Below are 14,291 nucleotides of genomic sequence, written 5' to 3'. Positions count from 1 at the left end.
CCGCCAAAGAGATTAGCACTTCAGATTTTTTACTTTCATATCTGGGAAGAGTTCACTACTAAATTTCAAATCATATAAAATGAATCACTGTCTGAATAGATATTAATGTTGCGGACTGTATTAAATTGGGCTATGATATTGCTTCATCAATCGCTGGCCCCTGAAATGAAATCAAAATATCTAGACACACTTTTTGATACCAGATAATCAAGTATCTCCGTCCAAGTAAACGTATTGTATTTGAACAAGCTTCTAGTATCCCCTTGGTACCTTAGTGACTCAGATCCACTGGTTATTTTTTAATAGGTGTCTTCACTTACTTACCGACTGCAAAATTTACCTAGGATAAGTGCTGCTCCTTTCAAACCAGTTTGTTAGTAAGAGCCCGTACAATACAGAAAATAAGAGAGCCAGACTACAGCGAGGCCCTTCATTTCAACCTCTCTTCAACCATGACTGTTTTCCCCAAGAGCTTTATGAGATGTTGAAGGGCTTCAGGCAGTCACTTCATTAAAAACAACCCTGTGGGCCATCATTGGAGCAGCTTTACTTCTAAACTGGCCTGCTGTCATTAGAAAGAACCATTAGGGCGGCCAACTCCCGCCCCATGCGCCAGTTGTTTCTTAATGAAAAACAGCAGCTTGCTTAAGCTCACACGTCTCACATTCACAAACCACTGATCGAGCTTTCCTCCTCACAGCTGGACAGATCCAGCAGAGGCAATAGTGAAGAGTTGTCAGAACGCCACTGGAATGGATCAAAGCGCTACGTGCTAAACTGCCTCCAATGACCGTTTAAAGCACTTTAACACCGAAGAGCCGCCCGCTAAATATGAGAGCCTAGGTAACGAGAACATAACAGTGTGAGATTATAATGATAGGGAGGGATGAAGAGGAAACAGGTGTGAGGAAGAGGAGGAGAGAGGAGTCTGCAGGTGAGGTTTTCTGACAGACAAGGTCACAATCACTGCTTCTCCGAGTCGAGAGTTTTTTCAGCATGATCATAGATTGCCTATAAGAAGTGGACGTAGCCATCATGAAGCCTTTTGTTTGGGATTTTCACGACCATTGGAGCCAGAAATGACCATATTTGGACAACGGGGAGACAGACAGGGAGATTGCTTTGACTCCACCCTGATTGACAGGTCACCTTGCTGGGAACTTGCCATGGTCACAGGTAGCCATGCCCTTAAACAGACTTATCGTTGATTTTACACAAAATGTAATCATGATTTACTAGATGACACTGTGCTGTATTAATGAAGTAAAGCTTTAAACTACCAATTGAGACATTAAAGGCATTAGGAAAATATGTACCAAGGTAATAAATCAACTGAGAAGTAGCTTTCACCTAGCCCTGCTAGAAATAATAAATTGTGTCCGATATGTTTATTTCTGCAAATTACATTTATCTCCTCCTTCTCCCTCATTAAAAAAATTCCAGAATCTGCATAGTCCCCGCCCACAATGTAAATGTACAACCACCCCCTCCGTCGTGAAAACAAAACAGATCTGCCTGTTTGTTGAAACTTAGCTAGCTTGAAATGTAGTAATTAGTAGTAGTAACGTTAACATTAGTAGTCAGTAGTGAGTTTGCAGCACAGCGTCACCCCGTCCATTAACGGGATTGGCTCCTTAGGTTTGTGACGTCTCAAACCTGCCAATCTGAAAACGTGATGTTCAGCCTGTCCTTGGTACACTGCAGTTTAAAAGCAGACAGGCCCAGCCATGGAGATTACTGCTCATGTTGTCCCTGATATGTCTTGTAGCACATGAAGAACACCACATGGTGATGTTTACAAGGTTAAACACTTGATTTTCACTGGAGGGGGTCTCTAATCATTAATTTGATAAATAAAATGCCAAAAAACACGTGCAAAAAATCAAACTGCTTGTTTTGCCTGGCAAAAAGTCTAAAATGGTAAATGGACTGTACTTATATAGCACTTCCTAGTCTTTGCGACCACTCAAAGCTGCTTTTACACTACATGTCACATTCACCCATTCACACACACATTCATACAGTGATGGCAGAGGCTGCTGCCTAAAGTGCCCAACTACCAATCAGTAATCACATTCATACTCGTTGTTTATGCCACCAGGAGCAATTTGGGGTTCTTGCCCAAGGGCACTTCAACATGTAGCCTGAGGATGTAGCTGGGGATCGAACCTCCGACCTTCCGATTGAAAGACAACTGACTCTACCACTGAGCCACAGCCGCCCCAAGAACATCAAATTTACTATCATATGATAACACTGACTAATAGATTAAACAACTGATGGTTTCAGCTCCAAGCATTTTATTCCACACTGACAATAAAAGAGGCAAATCCCAACACACCATACCACAGATTATTTTCACCCAGAGAGGCCTTGTTATTGAAATAGAAGCATAAATTAGCTCAGATTTGCTTTCAGTTTTCAGGCTATTTGAGAAAATGTTCCACCTCTAACCCACAGAAGGTCAGCGAGGTCGGGGCTGCATTCACTCACTGACAGCATGAACAAAGCCCATTGGAGTTCTCTGCGACAACATGCCCCAGTGTGTGTAGCCCAACACTTCCAATCCCGCTTGTTCAAATAATCATTAACCAGTTCAGCCCTGGGTAAATATTTTAAGAACCTCTGTAAACTAGAAGGTAAATACACACCTCAGAGACCAGGACGTAAACGCACACATACAGTGTGAGGACGAGGGGGGTTTGGGGTTATGTGGCACGCAGATTTCATTGTTCTTCAGCATGTAGAGCTTAATGGAAGTTGAAAACAATGAGGTCATCCCTATTGTGTACACACAGCATTCTCACACATTCCTCTGCATGCCATTGTACAGACATTGCTCAGCTAAAAGCACGATATGATGAAAGTAGTGTAAGCAAACATTTGGTCTCTGCAAAGCCATGGACCTGAACCTGAAATCTATTAAACGTTAGAGTGGAAATTCCACTCTGCAAGGCCATCACCTTACAGGCAAAAACACTCCCCTTCTTGGATGAGCACTGAAACGTTGCAGTGAGGACGGCAGATCATGACAGGCCACTTTCCTGTTTGGGTTTCTGCTTCCACCACCTGCAAGCCAGATGTTGTATGCCGATCCACCGTGGCCTCATTTATCTGCTTTAGTGGAAAATTGTCTTCAGGTCCACTTTAGCCATTCCAATCTCCCAGTCTAGTTTATGTCTGACTGTGGATTAGGAACTGGAATCAACAGAATAAGCTGATGAATCAAGTACTTTACACAGCAAAGTGCCAAATATTAGCCAGTTAAACCAGTTAAAAGCACGGTAGATTTATAACGCCAAAGTTTTGAATTATTGGTCAGGGAATAAAAGCTATATGAAAAGTTATAAGAGTACAATTAATCATCACATTAATGAAATGAAAAATGTATAGTAAAAACAGTCCAGTCTTTAAGATAATTGCTACAAAATTAGCATCATATCCAGCTCAGCCCAATAAGTGTCAGCGAGGAATCCACAACAATCAGCATTATCTCTGGCTTTATGTCCGTACGTGGATCGGATCTGCTAGGCAGGAAGGCTGCTGAGGGTTCAGCCAACAGCTGCTGCTGCTTTCAGTGCATCAGGATGGATTTATGTGTTTACCTCCCCTGGCACAATCCAGGACCTCCTGGAACCCTCAGACCCAAGCAAGATGGTTACAGTGGTTACAGAGACACACACAGGAAGTGCTGCTTTTTCTACATTTCTGAGTTAGCTGACATCATGAAAATGCACAATAAATACACAAATGGCGTCATTTCTCCTTGAATTTGGAAAAGGTGAATCTTTTCTAAAAGTATTCCTTAATCCACATCCTGTTTTGCACAATACGACATTTAAACCAGGGTGTGATCAGGTAAATAGAAGTCAACCAGCACAGGAATCACTTTGAGCAAGCTAGCAACAAATGAGCTTATGCAAGAAACAATCATCTGCCCATTTGCAGCTAACACTGTTCAAGGTTGTAGGAGGGTGGGCCTTTACTATGCTCTCTGCAAATATTCAGTGCCTACTGGGTAATAAACTAAAGGCCCAGTTGGGAAAGAAAATAGACAATTGTTGCCAGCACTGTCAGTCAAATCGGATCAACACAATCCTGGAGCTTAGCTTCATCTTGAGTTTAAAACTCTTTCATTTTAACTAAGATTGTTGCTATTGTTGTTATTTTGAGAGATAATAAATGTTAGGCCTGTACCCGACTCAGAAGATTACCAGTTTATATGGATTTGGCTGTTCATTATGAAGGTTTGACAACTTTTTTATAGTTCAGCAGAAAACCAATCTCCTCTTTCAGCCTTAAGGGTCGCATGTTTTATCTGTAAGACTTATCTTTAATAGAGCTGAGTTCACTGTTCACTTATGAGCTTGTCACTGATTACATTTTTATATCTGACATCTGAAAGTTCCTTGAGTAATAGACACATCTCTGTTTGAAATGCGAGCTTCAGTATTTTAACATAACCCCTCCCAAGCTGCCGCATTACCACAAACATCAACACAGCCATAAGATTATCTTTTCGGTTGGTTGAGGCTCAGTGGGGCATTACAGCCGAGGAAGAGAACTCAAAGTGACAGTGAAATCACAGAGACTGTCAATTACAGCCCAACTTAATGAATCAAAATCAAGGAAAGGAACCAACTTAAAAGCCTGATTTTTTCTCTCTGATCCACCTCTTCACGCCGTGGCGGATCTGCGATGTGATATGACACAGGAGAACACCACTTTCTGTACATCTTCTTCATCACATAAAACAGGCAGCTGCTTCAAACCTGGCAGTGTGGTTTATACTCGGCATGTGGTAGAGATTGAGTTTGATCAAAAAGGAAAACTTACTGCAAACAGATGACAGCTTCCTCAACTTCAAGTAGCAACAGTTTCCTTTAGATCAGAGAGGCGGCTCCATCCAGCAGTGATGAACAATGACCAGGATATGTCTTCTTTTAATCCTGCGCCTCTGTTTCCTCTATTTGTGTGACTGTCGTCAGAGGACGCTTCCCTACAGCAGCATATCAGAAAAGCAGAGGTTTGTTAAGGAAATCACATATTTAGCCCATGGCCTCTTTTACATACATTAACAGACTGAATTCCCCTCTTTATTATGAGAAGCTCTGAGGTTGCCTAGTCATACTTATCCTTGATGAATATATTAATCAGAAATTCAAGAGGATAGTCGTATTTATGGTGCACTCCTCTTCATGTTCACTGATTTGAAGATAGCAGTGCAGAGTCACTGGCCAGTTTGTAGCCACAGAAAGAGAGAGAAAAGCAAAACAGTAACAGTGTGTTATATAGATTTAATCATAAACATAGTCAGAGTCTACAGTCCATGCAGAGAGCAGGAATGTTGTTTTAAAAACTGAGCCGTGTGCATTATGTAATAGAATTGGCCATGAGTAATTCAGGCATTAAATTGAGTGTCCTCTCGTGCCATCAACATGCTTGAATGCCAACACAGTCCCGTGAGGACGGGTCAAATGTTTCAGGATAAAAGCAAGGGTTGCTCCACGCTAACGCGATTGTTCTGCATCATTATAGTGGGTAATTAATAGATTAGTAACAACTTTCCCAGGGTGTTCTGTGTGAGGTGAATTGCATCCGAGCAGGCTTGTTGATTATTAGTCTAGATATATTGCTAAATAGTCATCTATAAGAGGAGCCAGCACGGTCTGACCCTGCAAACTGTTTGTTAGTGTCAATGGGAACTATTCACAACATTTGTAATAAAATGTTTCACCTAACTGAACTCAATTTCCCTGCAGAGCTAATGAAAACTCAGGACTCTTAGCAACACAAATACAACAAGAAGTACTTGAAGGCCTTGAATAAAATTATTTCAGTTCAAGGTCGACTATCAGTCATAAAAACGACCAAGACAAAGACAAGCTTGTAAGAAATTGGAGGGCCATTTAGGGCTCTGCTTAACAAAGAGATACAGGGAGAAAGAAAATGTGTTTCAACAGGAATTTTCTTTGCAACATTGCAAAACCTTATTGTTTAACTTTCTCACAAACATAATAGTCTTCACTCAGAAGGTTACAAGGCAAAAATGTACGCCTATCTGGCTGAAGTTTGGAGGGAACAACTGTAAAACTGACACAGTATAGTTGTTTGGTTACAGATTTTCTTTGCCCATGGCATATTCACTTTAACGGTCAGTTTAGGTGGAACTGGATTCTGCATATTGTGCTGTTGCCATGGTTTCGGCTGTTAGAATACATACTCGCTGTTGCTGTCAAATGTGGGTCACATATTCGGATTCAATTGGGTTTAAAAAATCTCACTCTTAGTCTTTTATTTCTTCTTTGTTGAGCTTTTCAGGCAAAGCCAAGTACAAGAAATCCATACAGTCATTCATCATCGGGCCCAAGCGGAGTTCCAATTCTCAAAAATACAACCCTTGTTTAGATTTCCGAAATATTAAGTAACGCATTAATTAATTAATTAATTATGATATAACCACATGCGTATTTTTGGATAATCCTGTGTGAACTAAACACAAATAAAAAGTATCGAGTTTCTGTTTTCACTTGGGCTGAGCCCGAGTGCTTTCCCCTCTATGGTTCGCTCCAGGCTCACTCCGACATGCGAGGATTAGAATGTGAAGCGTTGTCAAAATGACGCAAAGCAGTTCAGCCGCTGGTTTTGCGACAACACAATAGAGATGATATAGAAAAACACATACAACATACAAATGTTTGACAACAGGCAAGTTTCTTAACATACGAGTACTGTACTAGTGTTGCAACTTTCACAATACAGAAGCATACACAGAAAGCATCTTGTGTCTCATTAGAGAGGCTGCTGCTTCCCTTGTATACAACTGTGATGATGATGATGACACTTGTTTTCTTAAACACTATTATTGTTAAACATATTGCCTGACCATGTTTGCAATGTGTTTATTGCTGTTTGTCTGCTTCTCTTGAAGGCAGAGTGAAAAACTATCACAGAGAGGGGGCAGATGTGATAATAGTTACACTTCACTACACGCTATTCATGGTGTTGCACTTACTAACTTGCACTTTGTACTTACAAAAAGTGACGAAGAGATCGTTGGGTAACAAATTAAACCCTGATTGTGTTCTCACCTCCATACAGCCGGCTAATCACTGCGTTAAGTGGGTGTAAATGTTGGATTGCAAGTTTCCATACTTAACAGCAAAACATCCCGATTTCAAAGTCAGAAAAGTTTGATGGAAGAGTCGTTAAACCATCCAACAGATATTTCTGAAGGAGTATGATGGGGCCAAAACACCTCCCGCTCAAACATCCAGAAGAACAGAACATGATTCAAGGATAAAAGTTTCTTTCAAGAAAGTAGGTGATTTTGTTTCACCTTATATGGACCATAAAACTTTCTATATTTTAATAAGATCAAACGAAGGAGAGATACTGCTGTTAGTTCATGTAGTTTGATACTAGAAGGTCAAAAGTATTGACAAATCCAAAAACAAACACAAAAATGGAGAGCCACAGACTGCATCTGATGACAATGTATTGAAAACGCTGGCAACCATATATATATATATATCAGCAACCAGAATAAATTGAGAAAACACCATGGTAAGCTCTCTCCATTATTTGCTAAAGCATGAAATGTATTACAATGATTCTAGGATGGAGAATAAGCTTTAACTCTACTTAGATTAATAACATCAAGTTGTTTGGGAAATGCAATCAACCAAATTAAGTCTTGAGTGTGGAAATAGCCATGTAATTTCCTGACAAACAGCCTGCATACATTTCAGGTTGCAGCATCTCACACGTACTCGCACAAATTTCCCTAAAATGGCACAGGAGGGACGGCAGCAATTAACAAATCCAACAGGGTCAGAGAAGCACTTCCATCACCAATACCAGCCCAGGCAGCCAACGGTGGCGACGTCCTTTTAGTCATCCAGCAAGACAGACATTTGAGAGCTCTGTCTGCTGGGAAACAGATGGCGAGGCAGTTGGTGGGAATGTGGGCAATGCTCCCTACATGTTTGGGGATTAGATTTACAGTTCCTCGTGCACAGTTGTGTTCTTGCGATGTCATCGTGGAATTAAAAGAGAGGAAGAGTTGAGGACATGCTGAGTGAGAGAGTCCTCTATTTCTCACACAAGCCCATTTTTGATGAAGATTAATTAACACATTTTCCAATTGCACAAGAAACAAGCCAGACAGTTTCCTTTTTGTGGTTGTTCTTCAAGATTTAGAAACGAAAATAACACTTAATCACTCGGCTCTAATCAACTTTGTAAGAAAATACTGGTACTGATTGGGGATTGGTTGATGACGCTGAGCAACTAATGTGTATTATGTCCCCTGCCACGGTCTTGTCGAACAACTCCTTCCTCTTATAAAGTGTAGTTCGATTTGTTAAAACACAAGAGCACCTGTGATAGTTATGTAAGGCTAGTTGGCTGACCGCTGGGGTCAGCCCTACACATGGGTCGGTATGTGACTGACGGATTGAGTGAGTGAGTACTTTCAGAGCCATACAGAGAGAGAGTTGCGACATCGCAATGGTGGATCATGGAGCATATTAGACCTCCACTTACGTGACTCTCTGTCTATACAGCTCTGGATACTTTGTTCGGGGAGTAGGCAGGGCTGCTCTTCCGCTGCTCGTCCGCTGTCCTCACCTGCTTTCAAACACGTTGTCATCTGCCTCATTGGGACAGTCTGTGTAACACATTGCCCACAAAGCTGCACATTGACCTGATGCGGTCAGCCACTAGGTTTTGATCTAGTCTTGTTAAGAAGGTTGTGGAACAACAGCTCTTATGGTTTCAGTTCTGAAGTTTACATATACTGTATTAGTCAACTATAACTTAGCACACGATCAATTGTTGGAATATGGTGTTGAAAATGTGATGCAGAGGTCAGCAAAACATCAAGCTAGAAGCACAATGCAATGGATGTAAGAGTTGAAGTTGGCATCCAACGTCTACGACAATGTTATAATAATCCTACAATGAATTCATAGTATAGTATATTCAATATTTATCATATGCATTAGCCCTTTGATGCCGATCCAAAGCTGAGCAGTGCCTGGCTTACATTAGATCCCTCACCAGTAGCAGAATCACTATGCAATGTGAAAGATGTGTTAAATCATTCATATCATTCTCAAACGTTGGTTCCTCCTGGATCTGTTCATGAATGTAAAAGGGGTCTAGGAAAGCCACATGAAGGAAAATCTTATGTAGGGTTAAATCCTAAACTAGACGTTCTCTCTTCAGCTGGAGAGCAATCAATTTCATTGATGTCTAAAAGACTTTGGGGTTACACACATTTAATGAGTCAATAATGTTTTGACTTGGACTTTACCTTAAAAGGAAACTACAAAGGGTCGGCTATTAACCTGCTGTGCTTTGGAAGAGGGTTCCTAATTGTCCTTCTCATTGATAGGCAGTAGAAATTTATTTTATTTTTTAATACAGGCCACTTTTGGCCATCCGGGTGGATTTGTCAGTAACTGCATAAAGTAGAGCTACAGCATAATTTATGAAATATATCAAGGCTCTTTGGGCATTGGACTGTTAGTTGGACAAATAAAGCAAATGTAAGTCTTCACTTTGGACTGTTTGTCTTTTTTACATTTTAAGACTATGGACAATTCATGCAAATAATCTGCAGATTAATCCATAATGACAAAAATTGTTACCATCCCTGGTATCAGGATAGAAAGGTATACTGTTGTTAAAGAGTTACATGAAGTAGTCTTTTAATCTTTAAGGTTTAGGTTTTAGCATTTAGCAGTTATTATCCCCCTGCATTTTTCTATTGTAAGAGTTATGATTCATATCTAATGCTGACAGAGTTTAAGCATTTTTTTCATTCACATAATATCTAGGCTGCTCTCTCTCTCTCTCTCTCTCTCTCTTTCCCCATCTGTACAGTATGTTCCCTCTGTTTACTTCTGCATGGATTAGCCTGCCTAGTCATTGTTTCATCATGTTTTTACAGATTTTTTGCTCATCTGTCACAACTGAATCTGAGAGGGGGTTGTAATCCTCGCTGCTTTCATGTGCTATAATCCACTATTGCAGCCCTAATTAAGAAGTTACTTCACCAGACAGAGAGGGGAAATGGAGAAAGGGAAAGGGATGCAATACAGGGAAAATTTAGCTTTTAAGTCCCTTCACCTCAGGTGGGATGGCTAAATTTAACCGCTTCTTCTTGGGCCCTCTCTTTCCTTTACTGGCTGCTGTGAAAGGCCCTGTCATAGCCGACTGAAAGCCACGACAGGGTTGCCAATTTATCTGCCGCAAAAGACCACAGATCAAAAGAGATATGCAATTTCACATATCAGAGAAAACACCGCAAGGGCTGTTTGTTAAGTGAAAACAATACGCTGGCTTGCACTACAAATGTGCGAGAGCACACAGACCTAGGCTCTCTAAAAACACGGCTCCTAACTCTTCAGGGATGAAATATTTTAAAACACTTTTTGGATTTTGCAATGTTAGCAAAAAAGGCAGACAGGCCCAATTATCTGTTGAATTGATAGCACAGTTACAAGTTCATTTGGTAGTATTATAATTCAACACAAGCAGCTGTTTGAAATGTACAAGAATGACAATGGCAAAATGACAGCTTTTCTGTGAAGGTTTGGTGTGCGATTAAAATCCAATACACGTTTTTTTAAATTCAGCGAATACCTCCTCACAACCCACAGCCATGGTGCTACAAAAAGATATCTGTTTGTACACTGCCATGGCTCTCACAATGGAACACAAACTAGCTCGAAGCAAGCCACACAATAGGTGCCTGTGGGCATTAAGCTAACTTTCTAGTTTGTTAAAGTGTGCTGTTATTGTGATGTTAGCTGTAACGGTGGAGTTGTGAGTATTGCTTTCTGGAGCCGGTGCGCTGCCTCTGGGAAGCCGTCTCGTCCTCTTTACATGTTAGCTCTACAGCAGCATCTTAAGGTAAACTTAGGTAACCTTAGTAAGGTTTTTTCGCAACAAACTTGTCAACAGCATACACGACATCAACAATCTTTTATAAGAATTGCATTTTCTTCAACTTGTCCCCACTGATTGGAGGAGACTCTGACATTTAGTTTTGTGATATGTGGTCAATTTAAAACTGTTCAAAGCCTGCCATGCTACTGCCCGCAGAGTTTACTGCCTTTGTATTTAAGAGGTCTCAAATATTTTGTTCTCAATATTTTTTCACAGTGAAAAAAACAAACAACTAAAAAACAAAGTGTGCTGCTGCTTTCCCTTCTTGTGTTTGACATCTTTCTACGAGCCATCGCCTCACTAGAACAGGTGTGCAATTTCCCTCAATTTTTCATCTTCTCGTCAACATCGGCCTTCACGGCAAGCGAACAGCAATTTGTTCACAGGAAAGGCGACACCTGAGAGGGACACTAGTAGACCCTTATTATTATTATCCTTATTCCCGCCATCATCAGACCATTCCTTGTTATATTCTGTCTACTGTCAGACCTGGCAAATATACCACATTGTGTTTGCAGTGTGAATTATTCTTATAATGTGCAGTACTAATTAGCCAGTGAAGCATCCTGGAGTGAGTCTGCTGATGCAATTACAGCTGGCAGAGAGGCATTCTTTACTAAGCTCTTGAAATATGTGCTATTAAATTGAAGTTACAGTAATAATCTGAGCTGCTTTTAAACAAGAAGGCCACCTTTGAATTCTCCTTGCACGAAAAACCCCAGATCCACCGGGGCATTGTAGTTTTATTAAAGCGTTCTGTCCTGTATGATCTACTCACTGTTAATGAGTATTTCTTGTTCTGCTATTTCTCAAGACACAGCCCACCCCGAGACCTTAAACAGAGGGAACACACATTCCAATCTCCAGCATGCAGAGAGACAGACAAGAAGGGGAGGGAGACAGAAAAATGGAGAAATCAGTCAAGAAAGAGGGAGGGGGGTTAAAGGGGGAAGGAAAGATAAGGTGAGGGATGTGGACAGAAATGATGAGAATGTCAGAGTCCTCCTGGCATGCTTTCCACGACAGGAAGGAAGCAAGACGAGAGGAAAAGGAACTGTCAGTGATGGGAGGAGGGATCCGTGGGAGGTGGAGAGTTAAGAAGCAGCAACACAAGTGAAACAGAAGGGGAGAACGAGATGCAAGGAAGTAGACGGACAAGGAATGAGGGGTGCAAAGTGAGGCTAATGTGTGAGGCCAAAAACAGGTAAGAGCCCATTTTCAGCACTAAGCATTACATGCAGACACAGTGAAAGTGCAAGTTGGCCAGCTTTGGGATTGAAATGTCCTCTTTTTACTGACTTTGCACTTGCCAGATTTCTGTGTGTGTGTGCACTGCCAAAACCTTGGCTGTTCCAGGCAGGCCTAGGCTGCACATTAGAGGATTTGTGAAAGAGTGACCACACACACCAATCACAGTGCATCTGATACACATTGAAAGCACCAACTAAAAGGCAAAGATTGAGATACTTGAACTGGCCGCCGATATCGACTACCAATCTGATACCAGTGAGAGAAAAAAAAACACAAAACATACAACATAGCTGGAAACTACTAACCCTTGTTTAACTCATCTTAAACCCTTTTTACATTTGTACCCTTTTAACTACATCCTTTTAAGTATATACAACTTTATTTCCCAAGAGTTCATAGCAGCTTGAAATTTTGTTATAAAAAAAGGCATTTCAAATTTTGCTTTTCTTACTGATGTTAGACTTTTTGTACCATACTGTGGTTGTTTGCTATTGTTGCTTCAAAAATAACCTGACATCAGTTCTTCGCCTCTCTCGGGCCCCTTTCCCACTGGTCAAAAAACCCACTAACAACCGCTAACACACAGAAAATCGCCACTTGTTAGCGAGTCTTCCCGGGTCTGAACAACCTGCATCAATACACTAATTTTGGTGGGAAAGGGGTATTAAACAGTAATTGCCAGTGGCAGCCATAATACATCCATGGTGGCAGCACAGTGACACTTGCTGTGTAGGCTAGTGTTACTACTACTGATTTATTTTTGGTAAAATATGCAATTTATCTTATTGGTTAAAATTCTGGTATTGGATCAATGCATAGACTCTCATACCTGCTAACACCGCATCCCACATTTTATGATGTAATTCGGAAATTTCCGATACTGCTATTGATACAGAAACAACTCCACTAACTAAAGCCTAAAAATATCTTCAGCAACAGCCCCTACTGTCATTAAAATGAGGAGGGAGTTGCGGAGAGTTCTAGCCACCTCCAGCTGCTTAATCCAGGAACACCTAGAGAGATGTTTCAGTTTCCATACATCTCACAAGCCCTTTGATTATCTCATAGCTGACCATCAGCAACCCTGACATTCTTCCTTTTCTCTTTCCTTTTTTCCCACCTCCCCTTTAATTCAACAGCTACATGTGTTACAGAACATGTGCGCCTCCACCTACACACTCAATTTCAATAGCCTACTTAATATTGTAAATGCAACGCAGCCTCCAGATCTGCTCAGCCTTGGCATTCACATGCAACATTGCGGGAGGGCTGTGTAGTATGAGATTTTCGGATGCAAAAATGCGAGAGTTGGGGGGTTCTGACAAGGCGGCTGTAGTAGCCAAAGCAAAGTGGACAAAGCAGTTTAAATGCTGTCTCAGAGAGAATATATCTGGAACGCGGCTGTTGTCTTTCAAGTTGAGAATTTGACCCACCCAGACCAGCCGATGAATAGAGATGAGATCTCTTTGACGCGTCTATTTAGGACTTGTCAAAGGAGGAAGCAGTGGGTTTTCTGTTTGTGCGTGTGTGTGCGTGTGTGCGTGTGTGTGTGTGTGTGTGTGTGTGTGTGTGTGTGTGTGTGTGCATGTGTGTGTGTGAGCTCCCTGGAGGGCTGAGGCTGGTAGCCTGAGGATAGACTCCACAGGTTGAAATGGCAGCAATAATAGAAGACAGAGGATCTACAGGGGGTCCACACTTTCAATAAAAATCCCTCTCAGGGTGTCATAAGGGGCCGGAGAGAGCACAGATACAAGCGCGGACTAAAAAACTTTCACATATGCAAACTTTACTGAGAGCAAGGACTTTTTTAATTAACATAAATCGTTAGTGTGATCACCCCGTGGTTGAATCGTTGGACAATCAAAGCCTAAAGAAGAGTATCACTTAAATGTTGCACTGTTACATCACTACTCAAATGTGAATAGACTACAGGGACGGCCATTTTGATTAATGAGACTGGTTTGACAGAACACTGTGTGAAAATAGTGCTTTAAATGAATTCTGATTCCACACAAGTTTCTAAGTTTGCATGGTTTTCTTCAGTAATCGGTTATATATAATTAATAACATTTTGTTAATGA

The 14,291-nt window shown here is 41.1% G+C and overlaps 1 protein-coding gene across 2 annotated transcripts in view; it reads right to left on the bottom strand.

The window, feature by feature from the left end:
- Positions 1 to 14,291, bottom strand: part of sipa1l1 (signal-induced proliferation-associated 1 like 1) — a 95,638-nt gene that overhangs the window by 80,442 nt on the left and 905 nt on the right. For both annotated transcript variants that reach the window (XM_069684588.1, XM_069684596.1), the window contains exon 2: positions 4,837 to 4,999. The gene's annotated coding sequence lies outside the window, so the exon portion shown is untranslated. The remainder of the gene's footprint in view (positions 1 to 4,836; positions 5,000 to 14,291) is intronic.

Source organism: Semicossyphus pulcher, unplaced genomic scaffold, assembly GCF_022749685.1.
Source record: "Semicossyphus pulcher isolate SPU_LCO1_2020_fin unplaced genomic scaffold, fSemPul1.0.p SCAF_11, whole genome shotgun sequence".
Taxonomy (NCBI): Eukaryota; Metazoa; Chordata; class Actinopteri; order Labriformes; family Labridae; genus Semicossyphus; species Semicossyphus pulcher.
This window is presented reverse-complemented; position numbering and strand designations above follow the sequence as displayed.